This window comes from Rattus norvegicus, chromosome 2 (assembly GCF_036323735.1).
Source record: "Rattus norvegicus strain BN/NHsdMcwi chromosome 2, GRCr8, whole genome shotgun sequence".
In the NCBI taxonomy this organism is placed as follows: domain Eukaryota; kingdom Metazoa; phylum Chordata; class Mammalia; order Rodentia; family Muridae; genus Rattus; species Rattus norvegicus.
In genome coordinates, this window is record NC_086020.1 from 9728028 (window position 1) to 9749880 (window position 21853).

The 21853-nt window shown below is 40.2% G+C and overlaps 1 protein-coding gene and 1 pseudogene across 18 annotated transcripts in view; one reads left to right on the forward strand and one right to left on the reverse strand.

Annotated features, from left to right (window-relative positions):
* Arb2a (ARB2 cotranscriptional regulator A) overlaps positions 1-21853 on the forward strand; it is a 464298-nt gene that overhangs the window by 438334 nt on the left and 4111 nt on the right. The window lies entirely within an intron of this gene.
* On the reverse strand, positions 1659-21088 carry Fam98b-ps2 (family with sequence similarity 98, member B, pseudogene 2; annotated as a pseudogene).

The window sequence follows — 21853 nt, forward strand, 5'->3', positions numbered from 1 at the left end:
AGCTTTCTCTGTATAAAAAATAACTTGTTTCCCTCTTAGTGCTAAAGAAGAATTGAAACCCAAATTTTGTCTCCTTTGTATCTTCTTCCTGCCAGCCTAATAGTTTCTACTAATAAATATACAGGAGCACTACTAAGTGCAGGACTTAAAATAAAGATGTCTGACAGCAAGACATGACCTTGTTCCTCTGTACCAGTTAAACATAAGACCTTTGTGTTCTTTTCCTTCATACATATTTATTGAAAATCTCCTATCTTCGATACCCGATGCAATGTATGTGGAATTACAAACAGGTAAAAGGAACTTGAGGTAGTTTGGAAAGAAAAGAAGTTTTTAGTATTAAGGAAATGAGAAGTTAAATTGGGGGGATTGCTTATATTTGGAGAAAAGAGCTAGACTCCATGCTCAGAATCAGGTCTTTCAGGACCATTATAACTTACAAACCCCTGACATTGTGTTTTGCACATAAAAAGAGCTCAAGAACTCCATACACATTTATTGGCATGAATGAAGGAACAGGGTAGTGATGATGAAGACTTCACAATACAAGTTCCAGCTTCTCCTGGGAGCTGTTAACTTTATTTGGCATCTTAGTTTTTTTCCTTTTCTAATGAATGAATGCCAGCAAGTCTTTTTCAATTTTTTCCATCTGAACAAGACTTAGATAATGTGTGCTTCTTTGGTACTAGCGTCCCACAAACTCAGCTTCATGCTTCAGTGAGAAGATATTATGGTATTGCCAATGGAAACCACTTCACATTTGGGCAACATCATCATGTCTAAATGGCTCAGATTCAAGTTTCAGGATAGATACTGGTTCCTACACATTTTCTGTCAGAAAAACCACTTTGTAAGAGCCAAACAGTGGAATTCTTCCAAGTGTTAAGCACTATTAGAAGTACCATTAAAGTACTGCAGAATTTGAAAGATGATAACTTTTTTATGTTTTTAACATAGCATGTTCTGTGGTATTTCTATGAAATGTTAATCAGTTCTTGTTTCTGTTGTGGGCCTGAAGGCAATAGAAACTGTCATTTTTGAGACTATGACAGGCTTTAAAGATAACTCAAAGTAGAAACTTGTATAAACAATTTTGTTGATTTCTATAAAAATGAGTATGTAGAACAATTCAAGTGTTACAATGCAACTTTCAGAAGCCATTGTGGGGGTGAAGAGATGGCTCAGTAGTTAAGAGCACTGACTGTTCTTCCTGAAGTCCTAAGTTCAATTCCCAGCAACCACATAGTGGCTCACAACCATCTGTAATAGGATCCAATGCCCTCTTCTGCTGTGTCTGAAGACAGCAGTAGTATACTCGCATACATGAAATAAATCTTAAAAAAAAAAAAAAAGACAGTGTGGTAGAGTGACTACACCTAGAGTCCTCTCTCTATGGTCTTTTCTTTCTATTAAATTAGAAACTAGTTCAAGGAAAAAGTATTTAGCCATCAGCATATAAGAAAACAATCACATTACATCATAAAATTTAACTCTGAGTTTCCTTATAGTCAAGACCAAAAAAAAAAAAAAAAAAAGAAAGAAAGAAAGAAAGGAAATGATGGCTGTCCAGCTTGACCTCATTCCAAAAGCAAAAGCATGCACACTTATCTGGAAAGCTCTATTGTGTATACTAAATGACAAGAAAGTATCCCATGCTGTTTTCTCAGAAATAGTTATTTATTAAATTCTTGCCTGATGCCTCGCTTCTCCATAAGACTACAAACGCCTTGAAGTCAGTAATCTCATCTTTTTTGTTAACCTCATACCTTCAGCTCTCTAGAGTACATGTTTCTAAAAGAAAAAAGGAAAGCAAAATTACATGAATTATTTATTATCCAAGAAATAGAATCTAACACATTGGGAGATGTCTTTCACCAAAGCACTATAAAATAGTCAGCCTTCCTTACGTTGTTAGTGTTTTATATCAATGATCAGTAACAGCACACAGTATAACATTGGATTATGACTAAATTTTAGGATTCAGGGTATACTGGCTGGTTTTGTGTGTCAACTTGACACAAGCTGGAGTTATCACAGAAAAAGCCACAGTTAAGGAAATGCCTCCATGAGATCCAGCTGTAAGGCATTTTATCAATTAGTGATCAAAGGTGGGAGGACCCAGCCCATTGTGGGTGGTGCCATCCTTGGGCTGGTATTGCTGGGTTCTATAAGAGAGCAAGCTGAGCAAGTCAGGGGAAGCCAGTAAGTAACATCCCTCCATGGCCTCTGCATCAGCTTCTGCTTCCTGACCTGCTTGAGTTCCAGTTTTCACTTCCTTTGGATATGAACAGACATACAGAAGTCTGAGCTGAATAAACCCTTTTCTCCCCAACTTGCTTCTTGGTCATGATGTCTTGTGCAGGGAACCCTGACTAAAACACAGGGAGAGACTACACTGGTGTTTATCATAAGTCACTATTTAATGGAAGAACCTAAAAAATACGTAATGCATGTACCTTAATCTCAACTCTTCAATGTCTTTGTTACAGTATTTTTGGTGGGAAATGAATGCAAAAGAATAAGACCTCCAATGAGAACCTAAGCAAGCATCTCTTGAGCTTTTAGTAACAAGGATCCTAGAAAAACTGACAGTACGGTTGCTGTTGTGTTAGAAATAATAGAAGCCCAAATTTTTCTTTTTTTTTTCTCCATCTTTATTAAACTGGGTATTTCTTATTTGCCTTTCGATTCTTATTCCCCTTCCCGGTTTCCAGGCCAACATCCCCCTAACTCCTCTCCCTCACCTTCTATATGGCTGTTCCCCTCCCCATCCTCCCCCTATTACCACCCTCCCCCAACAAGCCCATTCACTGGGGGTTCAGTCTTGGAAGGACCAAAGGCTTCCCCTTCCACTGGTGCCCTTACTAGGTTATTCATTGCTACCTATGAGGTTGGAGCCCAGGGTGAGTCCATGTATAGTCTTTGGGGAGTGGCTTAGTCCCTGGAAGCTCTGGTTGGTTGGCATTGTTGGTCATATTGGGGTCTCAAGCCCCTTCAGGCTCTTCCAGTCCTTTCTCTGATTCCTTCAACAGGGGTCCCGTTCTCAGTTCAGTACTTTGCTGCTGGCATTTGCCTATGTATTGCCATATTCTGGCTGTGTCTCTCAGGAGAGATCTACATCCAGTTCCTGTCAGCCTGCACTTGTTTGCTTCATCCATCTTATCTAGTTTGGTGGCTGTATATGTATGGGCCACAAGTGGGGCAGGCTCTGAATGGGTGTTCCTTCAGCCTCTGTTCTAAACTTTGCCTCCCTATTCCCTCCCAAGGGTATTCTTGTTCCCCTTTTAAAGAAGGAGTGAAGCATTCGCATTTTGGTCATCCTTCTTGAGTTTCATGTGTTCTGTGCATCTAGGGTAATTCGAGCATTTGGGCTAATAGCCACTTATCAATGAGTGCATACCATGTGTGTTTTGCTGTGATTGGGTTACCTCAGTCAGAATGGTATTTTCCAGTTCCAACCATTTGCCTACGAATTTCATAAAGTCATTGTTTTTGATAGCTGAGTAGTATTCCATTGTGTAGATGTACCACATTTTCTGTATCCATTCCTCTGTTGAAGGGCATCTGGGTTCTTTCCAGCTTCTGGCTATTAGAAATAAGGCTGCTATGAACATAGTGGAACACGTGTCTTTTTTATATGTTGGGGCATCTTTTGGGTATATGCCCAAGAGAAGTATAGCTGGGTCCTCAGGTAGTGCAATGTCCAATTTTCTGAGGAACCTCCAGACTGATTTCCAGAATGGTTGTACCAGTCTGCAATCCCACCAACAATGGAGGAGTGTTCCTCTTTCTCCACATCCTCGCCAGCATCTGCTGTCCCCTAAGTTTTTGATCTTAGCCATTCTGACTGGTGTGAGGTGGAATCTCAGAGTTGTTTTGATTTGCATTTCCCTTATGACTAAAGATGTTGAACATTTCTTTAGTTGCTTCTCAGCCATTCGGCATTCCTCAGCTGTGAATTCTTTGTTTAGCTCTGAACCCCATATTTTAATAGGGTTATTTGTCTCCCTGCCATCTAACTTGGTGAGTTCTTTGTATATTTTGGATATAAGGCCTCTATCTGTTGTAGGATTGGTAAAGATCTTTTCCCAATCTGTTGGTTGCCGTTTTTCCTAACCACAGTGTCCTTTGTCTTACAGAAGCTTTGTAGTTTTATGATATCCCATTTGTCAATTCTTGATCTTAGAGCATAAGCCATTGGTGTTTTCTTCAGGAAATTTTTTCCAGTGCCCATGTGTTCGAGATTCTCCCCCACTTGTTCTTCTATTAGTTTGAGTGTATCTGTTTTGATGTGGAGGTCCTTGATCCACTTGGACTTAAGCTTTGTACAGGGTGATAAGAATGGATCGATCTGCATTCTTCTACATTCTGACCTCCAGTTGAACCAGCACCATTTGCTGAAAAGGGTATCTTTTTTCCATTGGATGGTTTTGGCTCCTTTCTCAAAAATCAAGTGACCATAGGTGTGTGGGTTCATTTCTGGGTCTTCAATTCTATTCCATTGGTCTATCTGTCTGTCTCTGTACCAATACCATGCAGTTTTTATCACTATTGCTCTGTAATACTGCTTGAGTTCAGGGATAGTGATTCCCCCGGAAGTCCTTTTATTGTTGAGGATAGTTTTAGTTATCCTGGGTTTTTTGTTATTCCAGATGAATTTGCAAATTGTTCTGTCTAAAATGAAGAATTGGATTGGAATTTTGATGGGGATTGCATTAAATCTGTAGGTCACTTTTGGTAAAATGGCCATTTTTACTACATTAATCCTGCCAATCCATGCGCATGGGAGATCTTTCCATCTTATAAGATCTTCTTCAATTTCTTTCTTCAGAGACTTGAAGTTCTTATCATACAGATCTTTCACTTGCTTGGTTAAAGTCACACCAAGGTATTTTATATTATTTGGGACTGTTATGAAGGTTGTCATTTCCCTAATTTCTTTCTCAGCCTGTTTCTCTTTTGTGTAAAGGAAGGCTACTGATTTATTTGAGTTAATTTTATACCCAGCCACTTTGCTGAAGGTGTTCATCAGGTTTAGTAGTTCTCTGGTGGAACTTTTGGGATCACTTAAATATACTATCATATCATCTGCAAATAGTGATATTTTGACTTCTTCCTTTCCAATCTGTATCCCTTTGATCTCCTTTTGTTGTCTGGTTGCTCTGGCTAGGACTTCGAGAACTATATTGAATAAGTAGGGAGTGAGTGGGCAGCCTTGTCTAATCCCTGATTTTAGTGAGATTACTTCAAGTTTCTCTCCATTTAGTTTGGTGTTAGCTACTGGTTTGCTGTATATGGCTTTTCTATATTTAGGTATGAGAAGCCCAATTTAAAAATCCTGAGAAAAGCCATTTACTCTTCACAGAGAGAAAACTTTACAAAAGTCCTGTCCAGTGTAAACAATAGCCACTTACTAAAATATATGAAAATAGGAAATATTACCATAAAACAGTTCACATAAAAGCAAATTTAGCTACTGGTGTTTTTAGGAGGAATTCGGACCAGAAAAAATGTTATTTGAACGTTGTCACATGGCTTCTAGTGTTCCAAACAACATTGTATTTAAACTACAGGTGCAGATTTCTTTTAATGTCTCAATATTTTCTCTTTGGTGGCAAACTGTACGGCTTGCATGTCAAGTAAAACTTGTGATTTATCTTGCATAAAGTCAAGTGCTCTGATGGAACTTTCTTCTCCTCTCCCTTGCTAATGTCTGCCCAATAGGCTGTTAGGTTGTTCTTTCCAAGTGAACTCTGTTTTCTCAGTTCTTGGACTGCCTCTCAGAGTCTTGATGTCTGTAAAACATCAAGAAGGGTGCAGAAGACCCTTGGTTGTGCTCTGAGAAATACTGCACACTCAGTGGCACTGATACTCTATTCCTCTTACCTGAGATCTGTTGATAGTAGAGTGTTAACTTATCCCTGTACACAGTTCTCCAGGCTCTCTCAGACATAGGGAAGTCACACTCTTTGCAGAGGTTCATCTTCCATAGCTGCAGTTCACAGGCACTGAAACACAGTGTATGTGAGGCACCTAACCCCTGATGAGCAGCAAGGACAGCATGGAAAAGTAAAAAGCCATCGATGGCCCTGGATAAGCATATATCTTGGTGAGGTGTCATTAATGCCGAGGGGCTGCAGAAGTAGGTTCTTACCATTTGAGAGACCATGCAGGGGTGAAGCTGCATCTTGCCTAAGTCTCAAAACTCTGCCCACTTTTGTTGTGTCTGATGTACCATCTGTCATTTGTTTAGAGGAACGGAAAGAAAGATGTGAGCTGTTCTGTTTCATTTGTAAATGTAGTAAATGTGATGAGATATTAAGAATCAAAATAATAAAGCAGTGCCCTATTTCTTCTTTTCACTACTTTTAAATAAAAATAGATAAATCCAAATAGTACATGAGTTTATAAAGTTATTCCTCTGTGATAGAAATAGTTCTTTTTTTACTGAGGACCATATTAAAACAGAAAGTAGCATTAAATCCAGTTTTAACTAAATGTATTCTCTAAGTTATGTTGTCTTTGTAACCAAAGGCTTTTCACAGTCATATTTGTATGATCATCCTACTGAAATGACGAGGTTGTTCAAGACAAGAGGCCCCTCAGTGGGTTAGAACCAGAACATGCCTTACTTTGTCATTTTAGTATCTGGAACCTGACACATACATTTTTAAAGCATATAAATACCTAAGAAAAATAAAACATTTGAAGTACTTATCTCAAAACATGTCTGTTCCTAGTTTTCAATGAGGTCCAATGTTCATCGAGCTCCCACTACTTCATATTTTACCAGCCAGTCAACAAATGCTTGTTACATGCCTACTGTGGACAAATACGGGAAGACACAGCAGAAGCCCTAGCAAAGCCTCTACCTTAAAGAAGTAGACATTCTAGAAGGAAGAAATGAACAGTAAGCATGAGGCAAAATGAAACCTATTACATAAATTTCCCAACAATAAATGACATCAGATATTAGAAAGAGTGTTGACAAACACTTGGAAAAATAAGGAGACCATAAGTAACTAGGACTAGAAAGCTTAGGGAATGGAGAGGTGGTTCTCCTTTTGGCTAAGGACATGTTATGTGGGCTCTCCACACTCTGTCTATGTTAAGGCTGTGTGCTTCTACTCCTGCTGTAGAACAGTATCACTGACTAAGATATTTCATCTAGGAGAAGAAAGACACTAAGCCACCAAAATGTCTTGCCCCTTCCCTTATGAATTACTGACCCTCTTTCTAAGGTGAAATTTCTCACCTATTTGCCAGTACCACTTATAGGCTATGGTATTTCTTTAGCCGTGGGGAGTGAATCAGATACTGTGCTAAAGAACATCACAAATATCCACAGCATATGAAATAGAGAAAGCTTTAAGGTTATAAAGTCAAAGGATCCATAGTAAGACAGGGAAGGAGATAGATGGGAGAGGCAGAGCTTAAAATTCTGTTGCTGAAGAATGGATAAAGAAAATGTGGTAAATTTACACAATGGAGTACTGCTCAGCTATTGAAAGCAATGACTTCATGAAATTCTTAGGCATATTGATGGAACTAGAAAATATCATCCTGAGTGAGGTAACCCAGTTACAAAAGAACACACATGGTATGTATTCACTGATAAGTAGATATTAGCCCAAAAGCTCAAATATACAAGATACAATTCACAGACCATACGAACCTCAAGAAGAGGGACAACCAAAGTATGGATGCTTCAGTCCTTCTTAGAAGGGGGACCAAAAATATTCATAGGAGCAGATATGGAGACAAAGTTTGGAGCAGAGACTGAAGGAATGGCCATTCACAGCCTGCCCTACCTGGGGATCCAGCCCATACATATACAGCCACCAAACCCAGACAATATTGCTGATGTCAAGAAGGGGGTGATGACAGGAGCCTGATATAGCTGTCTCCTGAAAGGCTCTGCCAGAGCATGACAAATACAGAGGTGAGTGCTCGAAACCAACCATTGAACTGAGAACAAGGTCCTCATTGGAGGAGTTAGAGAAAGGATTGAAGGAGCAGAAGGGGTTTGCAACCCCATAAGAACAATAATACCAACCAACCAGATCTCCCAGGGACTAAACTACAACCCAAAGAGTACACATGGACAGACCCATGGCTCTAGCTGCATATATAGCGAATGATGGCCTTGTTGGGCACCAATGGGAGGAGAAGCCCTCGGTCCTGCCAATGCTGGATCCCCCAATGTAGGGGAATGTCAGGACAGGGAGGCAGAAGGGGGGGTTGGTGAGGGGCAACACCCTCATAGGAAAAGGGGGAGGGAAGATGGGATGGGGGCAAGCTGGAGTAGCCCATTCTAATATCAAATAAAATCAATTTTCAACTAAAAGTCATCAAAAAAGATAAGGAAGGACACTTCATATTCATCAAAGGAAAAATCCACCAAGATGAACTCTCAATCCTAAATATCTATGCCCCAAATACAAGGGCACCTACATACATAAAAGAAACCTTACTAAAGCTCAAAACACACATTGCACCTCACACAATAATAGTAGGAGATTTCAACACCCCACTCTCATCAATGGACAGATCATGGAAACAGAAATTAAACAGAGAGGTAGACAGACTAAGAGAAGTCATGAACCAAATGGACTTAACAGATATTTATAGAACCTTCTATCCTAAAGCAAAAGGATATACATTCTTCTCAGCTCCTCATGGTACTTTCTCCAAAATTGACCATATATCAGGACAGATCCACCGGAATACAAACGACTTGAGAGTCTAGATTAGATTCCTTTCTGTTACTGGCAGGTGTCATGTGTTTCAATCCTGAACAAAATACCAGTTTACAAGTCTAAATTCAAACATGGCAATAAAATACATTCTATTTTCCAAGTTGCCAATAATAAACATTTACATTTTAAAAAATATGTTTTTTTTCTTTTTAAAAAGACACAGCATACTTTAGACACAGAATATGGGAAAAAAATCACGTTGCAGGATCATCACCGGGTAGTATAAAATGGCCTTTTGTATTCAGGAATGCCTCCTGGGGGGGGGGGGCGGGCACTAACATGATCTCCCTCAGGATGATGTATCTACTGTATTAGTAAAAGCAGTGCCCTCTGACATCTGCTGCTTTAATTTCTTCTACACTCACCGCCACCACCTCCTCTTCCATACGGATGTCCATTACCTGTCCCGCCATAGTCCCCTCTTCCAGCATAATCTCCCCTCCCACCATAATCTCCCCTGCCTTAGAAACCTCCTCTGCTACCCCCTCCCCCACCACTTCCGCCCCACCCTCCTCCGCCAACCCATCAACCTCTTAACCTCTTCCTCGCCCACCCCCTCCTCTACCACCACCCCTGCAACTCTTCCCTCTGCCTTCTTGTCTCTTCTGCCAGGAGGGCATTTCACGGGGAGGTGGTTCAATTTTGTTTGGCCGACCTCCCTTGTCTGGAACCCTTCCCATAGCACCTTATTAATGGCTTATGCCGTCTTCTCCTGGCTGATACCACCGCTTGTCCTGATAATCTCAGACAGATCGTCACGGGCAGCAAGCAGATGTGTCAATGTGACTGTTGTCTCAGGGGACAAAGCATAATGCTTGGACTGGTAAATTCTTGCTATGTTGTATGTTTTTGCCTTTGCTCTATCGGACCATCCAAAGGACTACACTGTCACATTCAATGGTTTCAGTAACATCTGCCAGCGGCACTCATGCACAGGAAAAAGAACCATTAATTCTTTCCAGCTTTTCTGCCTGGTCAGAACTTAAATCAACCTTTAGCATTGCTTTTCCCACGTGGCTTTTCTGGACTTTAGAGAGAATATTCTTCACCTTCGATTCCACTTGGCTCAGCAGAAGTGGAACATCTGAAGTGTCTGACCTGGGAACCCCGAGGGCATCATATACAGCTTGAACTTCCTTGCCAAATTTCACTTTTTTTAATCTGAGAATTTTTATATTTCTTCTTCTGTAATATTTGTAAAGCTTGAAGTTCTGTACTTAAAAACAACAGAAGTTTCAAACAGTCATCCTTCGTAAGGCTCTTCAATGTCTCCTTATACGAGCACCGAGTATGGACAGGCCATCCCTTTTAAAAACCACTTATCTCAAACTGGAAGCACTCTAGGTCATCTCTCCCCACTGAGGCGATGCTTTCTTCTGGGTTGCATAAGGACTTCATCTGGGAGCCTAGCCAAATGCAAAGCTCCAAAAACTCAGGTGAAGAAGGTCCGCCCTCTGCTGCCTTGGAAAGTGCCTGCTCCTCTAACAGTGCACCCTTACACCCCAGGGCCTCCAGGGTCCAGAACGTCCCCCTCCAGGCTAGTTTCAGGCCTGAGCTCTGCATGTTTTTTTCTTATTGGTTGGCATATCTATGTTCTCTAGTAACCCTGGCCTAGCGGTCATCCATTCCCTTGATTTATTGTGATCATACAAGGTCCATCTTCAGCTGTGAAGGGCAGCTTTGCTGGGTACAATGATCTTGGTTGGCAGTTATGGACATTATTCTCTGCCCTCTGCTATTTGAAATCCCTTCTGAGAAATCTGCTGTTTATCTAATGTACTTGACATTTCTCTCTTGCAGGTTGTAATAGTCATTCTTTGTCATGTACTTTTTACAGCTTAACTATAATAAGTCATGTGCTTGTATGGACATGTGTATATGAGGTTCTAAATGCTTCTTGTGACTCGATGTCTCTCTTTCCCCAGACTGGAAGGATTTCTGCTATTATTTTGCTGAAGAGGTTTTCTATGCCCTCAACCTGCAGCTCTTCTCCCTCAGATATTGCAATAATCTGAATATTTGACTTTTCAGGGTATCCCAAAGCTCTTGCATTTTCTCCTTATGGCTTTTACTTTTGTTCTTTCTGTCTAACATTAACAGTTTATAAAAACCTTTCTTCCAGCTCCAATGTTTTCAAGCTTCATCTGACCTGTTTGTTACTGAGACTGCTGGGTAATTTTTCCATCTGACCCATGTGACTTCTTATTTCCTCTGTGACTCTATACAGTTAGTTCTCCTCCAGATTCTGTCCTGCCTTCTGTAGTTCTTCTGTGAGGGTTTTGTTTGTTTTGTGTGTTTGTTTTTCATTTTGTCTTTTGTTTCTCTGTTGAGAATTGGTTAGTATATTTTATAATATATGATGATCTCTCGATTATGTATCTTGGAAGGGATCATTCTTGGTGTGGTTCATAGCACAGATCATCCTGTGCTTTTCCTAATCTCACAGACCCCTAGCAGAGAGCTAAACTTAGAAAATGGTGAGCTGTTACCTGCCAGTCACCCAGATTTTTTTCATTTCCTTCTGGTGAGTCCTTCCCTGTCACAATCCCCATTATACTCTGCAGTCTTTATTCTAAATTCTATCACCATAGAACCACCATGTGGTTGCTGGGAATTGAACTCAGGACCTCTGGAAGAGCAGTCAGTTTCTTCCATAGGGAGGTGTCATGAGTCTTTTTATTGTTGTTGTTTTGTTTCTGTTTCTTTGTTTGTTTTTTGCTCTTAACCACTGAGCCATCACTCCAGGCTTCTTTCTATAAAGAACTTTCCCTCTTGGTTTTCAGCTCTCCTCACACCCAAATCCAAATTCCATCTATAGAGACCTCGAGGCAGTGAAGCAGAGCCCACTGCTAGGGTAATAGGTATAATGCATTCGAAAATAGGCAAATTCTCTAGGAAAGGCTGGCCCAGTGTAGAGCCTGCTCTCTAGGGCCAGCAAATAGCTGTATTTTATATTTGATTCATAATTTATCTTTCTATAAATGGGAAAGCTAAATGACTATCAAATAAAGAACTCTCAGTATGGAATCTTTTATTAAATGAATTTGTATTGAAACAGTTAATTTTTCCAATTATTAAAGTCATGTGTTTTCTCAATAAAAATTGAGGATATGTTTACGAGAAATGCCTGAAAGGACACGTGCCAAGTTTTCATGGCCAGTAGGATTTTTGGTAGCTTTGTGTTTGTTTTACTGGCTTGAGTTTTATGCTTTCTTGCTTACGAATATATAGCAGTTTAGTACTTTCATTGTGTTTCTGAATGACTGCTGTAGTTTTGATTGCTCTCTATAGGGATTACATTTCACTACGTTTCATACTGTGAGTTCAGTAGCTTACTCTGTGAGATGCTCATGTAGAAAACAATACTCACTCTGACTTTAAGAAGAGAGAATTAAACTTTAGACAACTCACAGTTTAAAAGCATATCCAGAGATGCAAGCATATTGATAGAGGAGCCAGAAATAGATCTTAATCATTAAGCCGCTCAGTTCAGCTGTGTGCACTATTTCTCAGCCCTCAGCATAAGTATACAGAGTTAACTGTTCATTTTCTAATGAGTATGGGGAAATTACCATAGTTAAATATAAGTCTCAAATATTTTGGAAACTTTACCCACTGATTTCAATCTCCTGTATCAAACATCTTACTAAAACTCCTAGCAAGTACAAAATTTGCCTAGTTTTTAATACAGTTAACCCTCCAAGGACCACCATCAAAGAGCAGGAAAGCTCACACTGAGATAGCAAATGGTTTCCTTCTATACTACTTGTCAGTTTCTTTATATGTAAGACACAGTCAACAAATCGGTATTTAGTATAGTTAGTTATTCACTGATACATACATATATATACATATATATATATATAAATTTAGCTAGGCATATTTTAATCATAGTCTTATTTTTTACTGTTTGCTAAAAATATCAGAAAACTTACTGATGAATTAATTTATTTGTATTCTCATTCTGAAATTTCACATTGACGTAAAAATATCATTTAAAAAATACAAAATAATGGGAAGAGAAAATGGGACTGGAAAAATGGGTCCAAGACAGGTAAAGATGGGATAAAAATGATTAAATGAGCATGCATAAATGTCTGTGTGTGTGTGTGTAGATGAATGTGGGGGTGGGGGGCAGAGTCTGGATGTGTGTGTGTGTGTAGGTGTGTGGGTATGTGGGGGAGGGGTGTCACTGTTATTTTGTACAATTAATATGCTCTAATAAAAGTAGTCCCATAAACAGGAATTATCCTGGGTCACAGAGAACACCTCACTTGGTTGACGCTTAAGTAGCATGTACAAATCTTGGATTTTGCCATCAATGTGGTAACATGAAGCCAGATCTGGCAGCACATTTCTAGAAACCCAGCACTTATTGGTGAGACAGGAAAATTAGAAGTTCAAAACCATGCTCAGCTCCATGGTGAGATGCAGGCTAACCTGAGTACATAAGACTCTCTCAAAAACAAAGCAAAGCAAAAGCTTCATAGACTGTAACAGGAAAATCCCAAGTTTGAGGCTAACCTGAGCTAAAGAATAAGGCCCTACCTCAAGCAAATACATAAGTAAAACAAAGTCTTAATAGAAATAGATAAAAATAGGATGTGTTGATATGACAGTGAATTACATTAACTTCTGCTAGTGATGTGTAATATGACAAAATAGGTAAGACTAGTTATTAAATCTTGTTAATTTTAAATTCTGTAGATATGTTTATTTTACATGAATGAGTATTTTGCCTACATGTATATATGCACACCACTTGCATGCCTGGTGTCTAAAAGAGGGTATTGGATCCCCTGGATCTGGAGTCTTCTTGTTAGGTGCTAGGAACTGAACTCAAGTCAACAACTGCTCCTAACCTCTGGGCTGTCTCCCCAGCCCCTAAAGCTTAGTGATTCTCAGTATGTAACCTTGAACCTAATTCTGTTCTGGAAAGTGGTTTAAGGACAGCTAGCCAAAGTGGCCTACAGGGTTCTATTTATTTTAATTATTTTATTTATTTACAGTGCAAAAGTCCCTCTTCCCAGTCTCCCCTCGGAAAACTCCCCACCCTATCCCCCCTTCCCTTTGCCTCTGAGAGGGTGCTTCCCCACCCAACCACCCACCACTCCTGTCTCACCCCTCTAGCATCCCCCTTCTCTGGATCATCAAACCTCCACAGGAGCAAGTGCCTCCCCTCCCATTGATGCCAGACAAGGCAGTCAGTCCTCTGCTACATCTGTAGTGAGATCCCTGGACAGGCCCATGTTATACTCTGGCTGGTGGTTTAATCCCTGGGAGTTCTGAGGAGTCTGGTGAATTGATATTGTTATTCTTCCTATGGGTTTCAGACTGAGATGCCCTGTATCTGCACTCAATAGCTGCACTGTGCACTCGGAAGAGAATGCCTTGTGGTTAGGAAATCCATTCTAAAGGGGATAGCATTCCAGTTCACTCTCAGCTAATTCTGTCCTATGTGTGCACACCTATAGAGATGCGGACACAGTTAAGGAGTGAAGAACACCTGTGACATGTTTTTGAAAATAAATGAATCTGGATAAATAATAACTGAAGCTAATCTACAATTTTATAAGTGTAAAAGAATTTTTGTGGGGCCCAGGAGCAGCAGGTCTGCTACGTCTGAGACACCGCCGGAACCTGAAGGGACCGACCTGATAAACAGTTCTCTGCACCCAAATCCCGTGGGAGGGAGAGCTAAACCTTCAGAGAGGCAGACACGCCTGGGAAACCAGAAGAGACTGCACTCTGCACACATTACTGATTCCAGAGGAAACACCAAACACCATCTGGAACCCTGGTGCACGGAAGCTCCCGGAAAGGGCAGCGCAGATCTTCCTGGTGGCTGCCTCCGAGGAGAGCTCATAAGCAACACCCCACGAGCAAACTTGAGCCTCGGGACCACAGGTAAGACCAACTTTTCTGCTGCAAGCGACCTGCCTGGTGAACTCAAGACACAGGCCCACAGGAACAGCTGAAGACCTGTAGATAGGAAAAACTACACGCCCGAAAGGAGAACACTCTGTCCCCATAACTGGCTGAAAGAAAACAGGAAAACAGGTATACAGCACCCCTGACACACAGGCTTATAGGACAGTCTAGCCACTAGTAACACTAGAGATAATCTGATGGCCAGAGGCAAACACAGGAATCCAAGCAACAGAAACCAAGACTACATGGCATCATCGGAGCCCAATTCTCCCACCAAAGCAAACACTGAATATCCAAACACACCAGAAAAGCAAGATCTAGTTTCAAAATCATATTTGATCATGATGCTGGAGGACTTCAAGAAAGACATGAAGAACTCCCGTAGAGAAACACAGGAAAACATAAATAAACAAGTAGAAGCCTACAGAGAGGAATCACAAAAATCCGTGAAAGAATTCCAGGAAAACACAATCAAACAGTTGAAGGAGTTAAAAATGGAAATAGAAGCAATCAAGAAAGAACACATGGAAACAACCCTGGATATAGAAAACCAAAAGAAGAGACAAGGAGCCGTAGATACAAGTTTCACCAACAGAATACAAGCGATAGAAGAGAGAATCTCAGGAGCAGAAGATTCCATAGAAATCATCGACTCAACTGTCAAAGATAATGTGAAGCAAAATGGAGAGAAACTTGAAGCAATCCCACTAAAATCAGGGACTAGACAAGGTTGCCCACTCTCTCCCTACTTATTCAATATAGTTCTTGAAGTTCTAGCCAGAGCAATCAGACAGCAAAAGGAGGTCAAGGGGATACAGATCGGAAAAGAAGAAGGCAAAATATCACTTTTTGCAGATGATCTGATAGTATATTTAAGTGATCCCAAAAGTTCCACCAGAGAACTACTAAAGCTGATAGACAACTTCAGCAAAGTGGCTGGGTATAAAATTAACTCAAATAAATCAGTAGCCTTCCTCTACACAAAAGAGAAACAAGCAGAAAAAGAAATTAGGGAAATGACACCCTTCATAATAGACCCAAATAATATAAAGTACCTCGGTGTGACTTTAACCAAGCAAGTAAAAGATCTGTACAATAAGAACTTCAAGACTCTGAAGAAAGAAATTGAAGAAGACCTCAGAAGATGGAAAGATCTCCCATGCTCATGGATTGGCAGGATTAATATAGTAAAAATGGCCATTTTACCAAAAGCGATCTACAGATTCAATGCAATCCCCATCAAAATACCAATCCAATTCTTCAAAGAGTTAGACAGAACAATTTGCAAATTCATCTGGAATAACAAAAAACCCAGGATCGCTAAAACTATCCTCAACAATAAAAGGACTTCAGGGGGAATCACTATCCCTGAACTCAAGCAGTATTACAGAGCAATACTGATAAAAACTGCATGGTATTGGTACAGAGACAGACAGATAGACCAATGGAACAGAATTGAAGACCCATAAATGAACCCACACACCTATGGGCACTTGATTTTTGACAAAGGAGCCAAAACCATCCAATGGAAAAAAGATAGCATTTTCAGCAAATGGTGCTGGTTCAGCTGGAGGTCAACATGTAGAAGAATGCAGATTGATCCATGCTTATCACCCTGTACAAAGCTTAAGTCCAAGTGGATCAAGGACCTCCACATCAAACCAGATACACTCAAACTAATAGAAGAAAAACTAGGGAAGCATCTGGAACACATGGGCACTGGAAAAAATTTCCTGAACAAAACACCAATGGCTTATGCTCTAAGATCAAGAATCGACAAATGGGATCTCATAAAACTGCAAAGCTTCTGTAAGGCAAAGGACACTGTGGTTAGGACAAAACGGCAACCAACAGATTGGGAAAAGATCTTTACCAATCCTACAACAGATAGAAGCCTTATATCCAAAATATACAAAGAACTCAAGAAGTTAGGCCGCAGGGAGACAAATAACCCTATTAAAAATGGGGTTCAGAGCTAAACAAAGAATTCACGGGGCTGGAGAGATGGCTCAGCGGTTAAGAGCACCCGACTGCTCTTCCAGAGATTATGAGTTCAATTCCCAGCAACCACATGGTGGCTCACAACCATCTGTAAAGAGTTCCAATGCCCTCTTCTGGTGTATCTGAAGACAGCTACAGTGTACTTATATATAATAAATAAATAAATCTTTTAAAAAAAAAAAAGAATTCACAGCTGAGGAATGCCGAATGGCTGAGAAACACCTAAAGAAATGTTCAACATCTTTAGTCATAAGGGAAATGCAAATCCAAACAACCCTGAGATTTCACCTCACACCAGTGAGAATGGCTAAGATCAAAAACTCAGGTGACAGCAGATGCTGGCGAGGATGTGGAGAAAGAGGAACACTCCTCCATTGTTGGTGGGATTGCAGACTGGTACAACCATTCTAGAAATCAGTCTGGAGGTTCCTCAGAAAATTGGACATTGAACTGCCTGAGGATCCAGCTATACCTCTCTTGGGCATATACCCACAAGATGCCCCAACATATAAAAAAGACAGTTGCTCCACTATGTTCATAGCAGCCTTATTTCTAATAGCCAGAAGCTGGAAAGAACCCAGATGCCCTTCAACAGAGGAATGGATACAGAAAATGTGGTACATCTACACAATGGAATATTACTCAGCTATCAAAAACAATGACTTTATGAAGTTCGTAGGTAAATGGTTGGAACTGGAAAGTATCATCCTGAGTGAGGTAACCCAATCACAGAGAAACACACATGGTATGCACTCATTGGTAAGTGGCTATTAGCCCAAATGCTTGAATTACCCTAGATGCCTAGAACAAATGAAACTCAAGACGGATGATCAAAATGTGAATGCTTCACTCCTTCTTTAAAAGGGGAACAAGAATACCCTTGGCAGGGAAGAGAGAGGCAAAGATTAAAACAGAGACTGAAGGAACACCCATTCAGAGCCTGCCCCACATGTGGCCCATACATATACAGCCACCCAATTAGACAAGATGGATGAAGCAAAGAAGTGCAGGTGGACAGGAACCGCATGTAGATCTCTCCTGAGAGACACAGCAGTAAATGTGAGCCAGAGCAAGTCTCCTAGCTACCTACCTAGCTAGCACACCTGCATGGCGTGAGCAGGGTGGCCATAAAAAGGAAAAAAAGCACGTTCAATTAGTGATTTTGTGAAGAAAATGGTTTTAGCTGTTCTTATCATGAAAGAAAATAATTGTGTGAGGTACCTGTTAATTTGTTCTACTAGAATGACCATTTTACCATGTATATATCTTCTCACACTGTAGACATTAATAAAATAAAATGTTTAACTGGTGCTTAAATCATTTTATCAGAAGAAAGTAGCAAGAGAAAATTGAAAGTTTTGCCCATCCCTTTTAAAAGTAAAAATTATTTTATGTACATAGGTAGTTTTTTATGTACATAGGTAGTTTTGCCTGTGTCTGTACACCACATGTGTGCAGTGCCAATAGAGGCCAGAAGAGGACATCGAATACCTTGGAACTGGATATACAAACGGTTGTGAGCTGCCATGTGGGTCTAAGAACTCAACCTGGGTCCTCTGGAAGAACAGCCGATGCTCTTAATTGCTGAGCCATCTCTCCAGCCCCTTTTGCCTATTCCTAAAGGGAATTGATATATCCCCTTAGTAACATAATGAATCGGGCATTAAACACAAAGACTGCAGGCCAAACATTGTGGTGCACACTTTAATCCCCGCCACTTGGAAGACAGAAGTGGGTGGATGTCCATAAGTTCAAGGCCAGCCTAGTCTAATAGTGAGTTCCAGAACAGCCAGGGTTACACAGAAGACCCTGTCTCAGAATTGAAAAAGAACAAAAGAAAGGAAAGAACCATCTGTACACTTGCTAATTAAAGTAATGAAAATACATCTGTTTTTATTGATTTTTTGGGGGGCTAATTAGGAAGGTTTGCCCTGGGTTCAATGAGAGACCTGTAGCTATTAAAGGCCCTACTGTGCCTCAAGAATAAGTTTATTTCCCAGCATTATCTCCATGGATCTTTAACTACCCAGTGTCTCTAACTGTCCTCTTATGTCCCACCAGAGATATTTAGCAGCATGTTGGGAAACAAACAAAAGGACAGGCTCCCAGAAGCTGCAGATCCCTGGGGTTTCCACATCCAGTGGTGTGCTGTCCATATTCTAGCCCATCTCTTCACTTAGGTCAAACCTGACATCTCACTGTTAGGGATGTTAGCAATGTATTGGCTTAGTTGCAGTTGGCATTGCTATCACACAGTCCCTTTGACATTTTACTGTGCCTTCTGCTTCCCTTTGTGGCTGTTCCACACTTGGATAACCACAGCCATCTTCCTGCCAGTGCCCAGTTCCGAAATAATGACTCCGGGACTTAATGATTGATGAATAAATGCCTAAGCCATAAGCTTGGGCTTGTTCCCTAACTAGCTCCTAACTTATTCAACCCTTATTCTATTCTGTGCGTGCCACATGACCAGTTACTTCTCAGTTTCATACATCATCTTCTCAGAGTCCAGGTGGCAAGTCTTTTTTGGTCTCTTTCCATGGTCTCTTAATACCTTCTCTTCCTGGCCTCTTCCTCTGGTCTCTCTGGGACCCCCTGACTGGAACTGGAAGTCCTGCCCTATTCTTTCCTGCTAGCAAAGTAGCTTTATTAACCATTCAGAGATAATGGAAAACAATTTTTTGCATAACATTGAGACCCAAGATGCTTGACCATGCCATGGTCTGAACTATAACCAGATGTCTGGGCATAGACATCAGCATCACAGTTCACAAGACCAATCCCCAACACACTTGTACTGTGCACTCACAGGGCTTCCTTGGCAACCTTTCTCTGTTCAAATATAAGTTTGTATATTTTAGCTGTATTTTAGAAACTCTGGCATTCATTTTCAGACAGATCTCAGTGGTTTTGTTTTCGGAGGCACAGTGCTCTGGTTTTCTCTGATTCTTTATAACATTCTAAAAATAACTGTTGGTCAGGTCATAAATTCATTAGGTAATCCCACTGGGGCTCAATAACACCTGTTGCACACTCCTGATTTTTATATATGAGACCCTTTCAAGAATTCCCTTACATGTTATTATCAACATATCTGTATTGACAAGGTCTTCATCACTTCATAATTGTGCATATTTCTTTTTCTTGTTAAAGATCAATTTTTAAAATCAAACCTCGTCATTTTGAAAATACCATAGACATGTTACCCTGTTAATATTAATGTATCTCATACATCATATTTTCTTTTCCCTTTGTCATATACATATATATTCTTCTGCAAAGAATACTAAATAGAGGGACATGGTGAAACAAAACTATCATATTTAGAAGTGGCTTTGTGAGCAGTGATATTCCCTATTCTAACGAGAACCTAATATGTAAATTATACATGGAATGCTGAAATTATTCCATGACCATTTGGTCTTGGCCATGTAAGATAAGTGACTAGTAATAATTAAAACACTGAATCAAATCAAGAAATTTTTTTGAATTATGTTTTTTTTTGGTAAATGTCTCTCCACAATTATAATGTTCTTCAGTCTCTAGTCTCTATTCATTACTTAAAATTTACTAGTAAACCTCATAATATCTGGCAAAAGTGTGTGTGTGTGTGTGTGTGTGTGGTGTCTTGGAACTGAATCAAGGGCATGTCCCAGAGGAAGACAGATTCACCCTATTTCAGCAGTCATTAATTGCCTGTAACTCCTCATCTCAGTTTTTATATTATCCAAGGAAATTTTATATTATACTTCAATGTATCAGTGCTGTGGTACACATATGAGGTCAGAAGACAATTTTCTGGGATCACCTCCCTCCTATTACCATGTGGGGATTGTTGGGCTTAGTGGCAAGTATTTTGAGGTGCTGAGCCATCTCGCCAGTTCAAAGGAGGGGGATTTTTATCAAGATATGCATTTACCACCAGCTCTTACTTTAGAAGGAATTCTGTGTTCCCTGCCCTAACTCAGTTACCTGATGAAGGTAATTCAGCTAGCAACCTGCTTTATTTACTAATTGTCCCTCTTCTGATAAAAGCATACAATCTAATGATTTCATCTTTATTTGCAAGGGTAGATGTTCAGAACAACTGCATGTACTCAATTCTTCCTTGTACAATGATCTTTTCAGACCAGGACTGCTTGAGCAGAGAGTTGTCGTAAGCCGAAACCAAAATAAAATTTGTAGTGATTTTATCATCAAGGACATTTGTTCATCCTTCAGAAAGATTGTCACTAGGGCAAGAGGGGGAGTTAAAATTGCTTGAGACCATTGACTCAAAGTCTCTCCCAAGTCGTAGACTGGATTGGTTTCCAAGGAGTAGAAGAATTGTTAGAGGAGCTCCCTGAGAATCTTACAGATTGATCCTCACCTGGTCCACACTGGCAGGTGTACCTCATAGTATGGGCAAATGGCAGGTGTGAACAAGTTAGGAAGTGGGAAGGGAAGAGACAACTAACACTGGGGGAACACTCATTGCTTGGGAATAGCTGTTGCTATGTAGTGTGCATCTGAGGATGGTCATTCAAAAAGAACAAATACAAATTAACTATTCTGCTACCGGGAGTGCAGTTAAATACTTGGTACTGAGCTGAATGCTGATCGTAGACCCTACAGAAAGAAACTCTTCATAAACCTGCTCACGACAGGGCCTTCTAGAAATATTCATGACATTTATTTGAAATAGACATGTTTGAGGATGTCTAGAAATGTACACTCTTGTTTTAAGAATATAATTACATCCAAATTCAATGGAATTCATGATGGGCATCATTTGACTAACTCAGGAAAACAAAATATAATAATGGCATTAATATGTTTTGTGTATTTTAAAGAACTTGTAATTTTACACATATACTGGTGAAGTCCTACTTTTTTTCCCTAAGAATTGTTAAGAATTATCAGAATTCATTCAGGCCCTTTAGGACTTACCAGTAAAACCTATACTCACAATTGCTTCCACTGAATAAATTGAATTTTGCCAGAAATACGTAAGCAAATAGAGAAATGACCTCATTTTTCAGTGTAGAAGTGCTATAGGAGGATGTGTCTCCAGAGGATGACTTCAATGTTGGAACTTAGTTCCAAGAACAGGTTCACATACCAGAGAGGAGGGGGCGAAGACATCATTGTAAAGGGCACCAGGGAAGAAATAACTTCTCCAG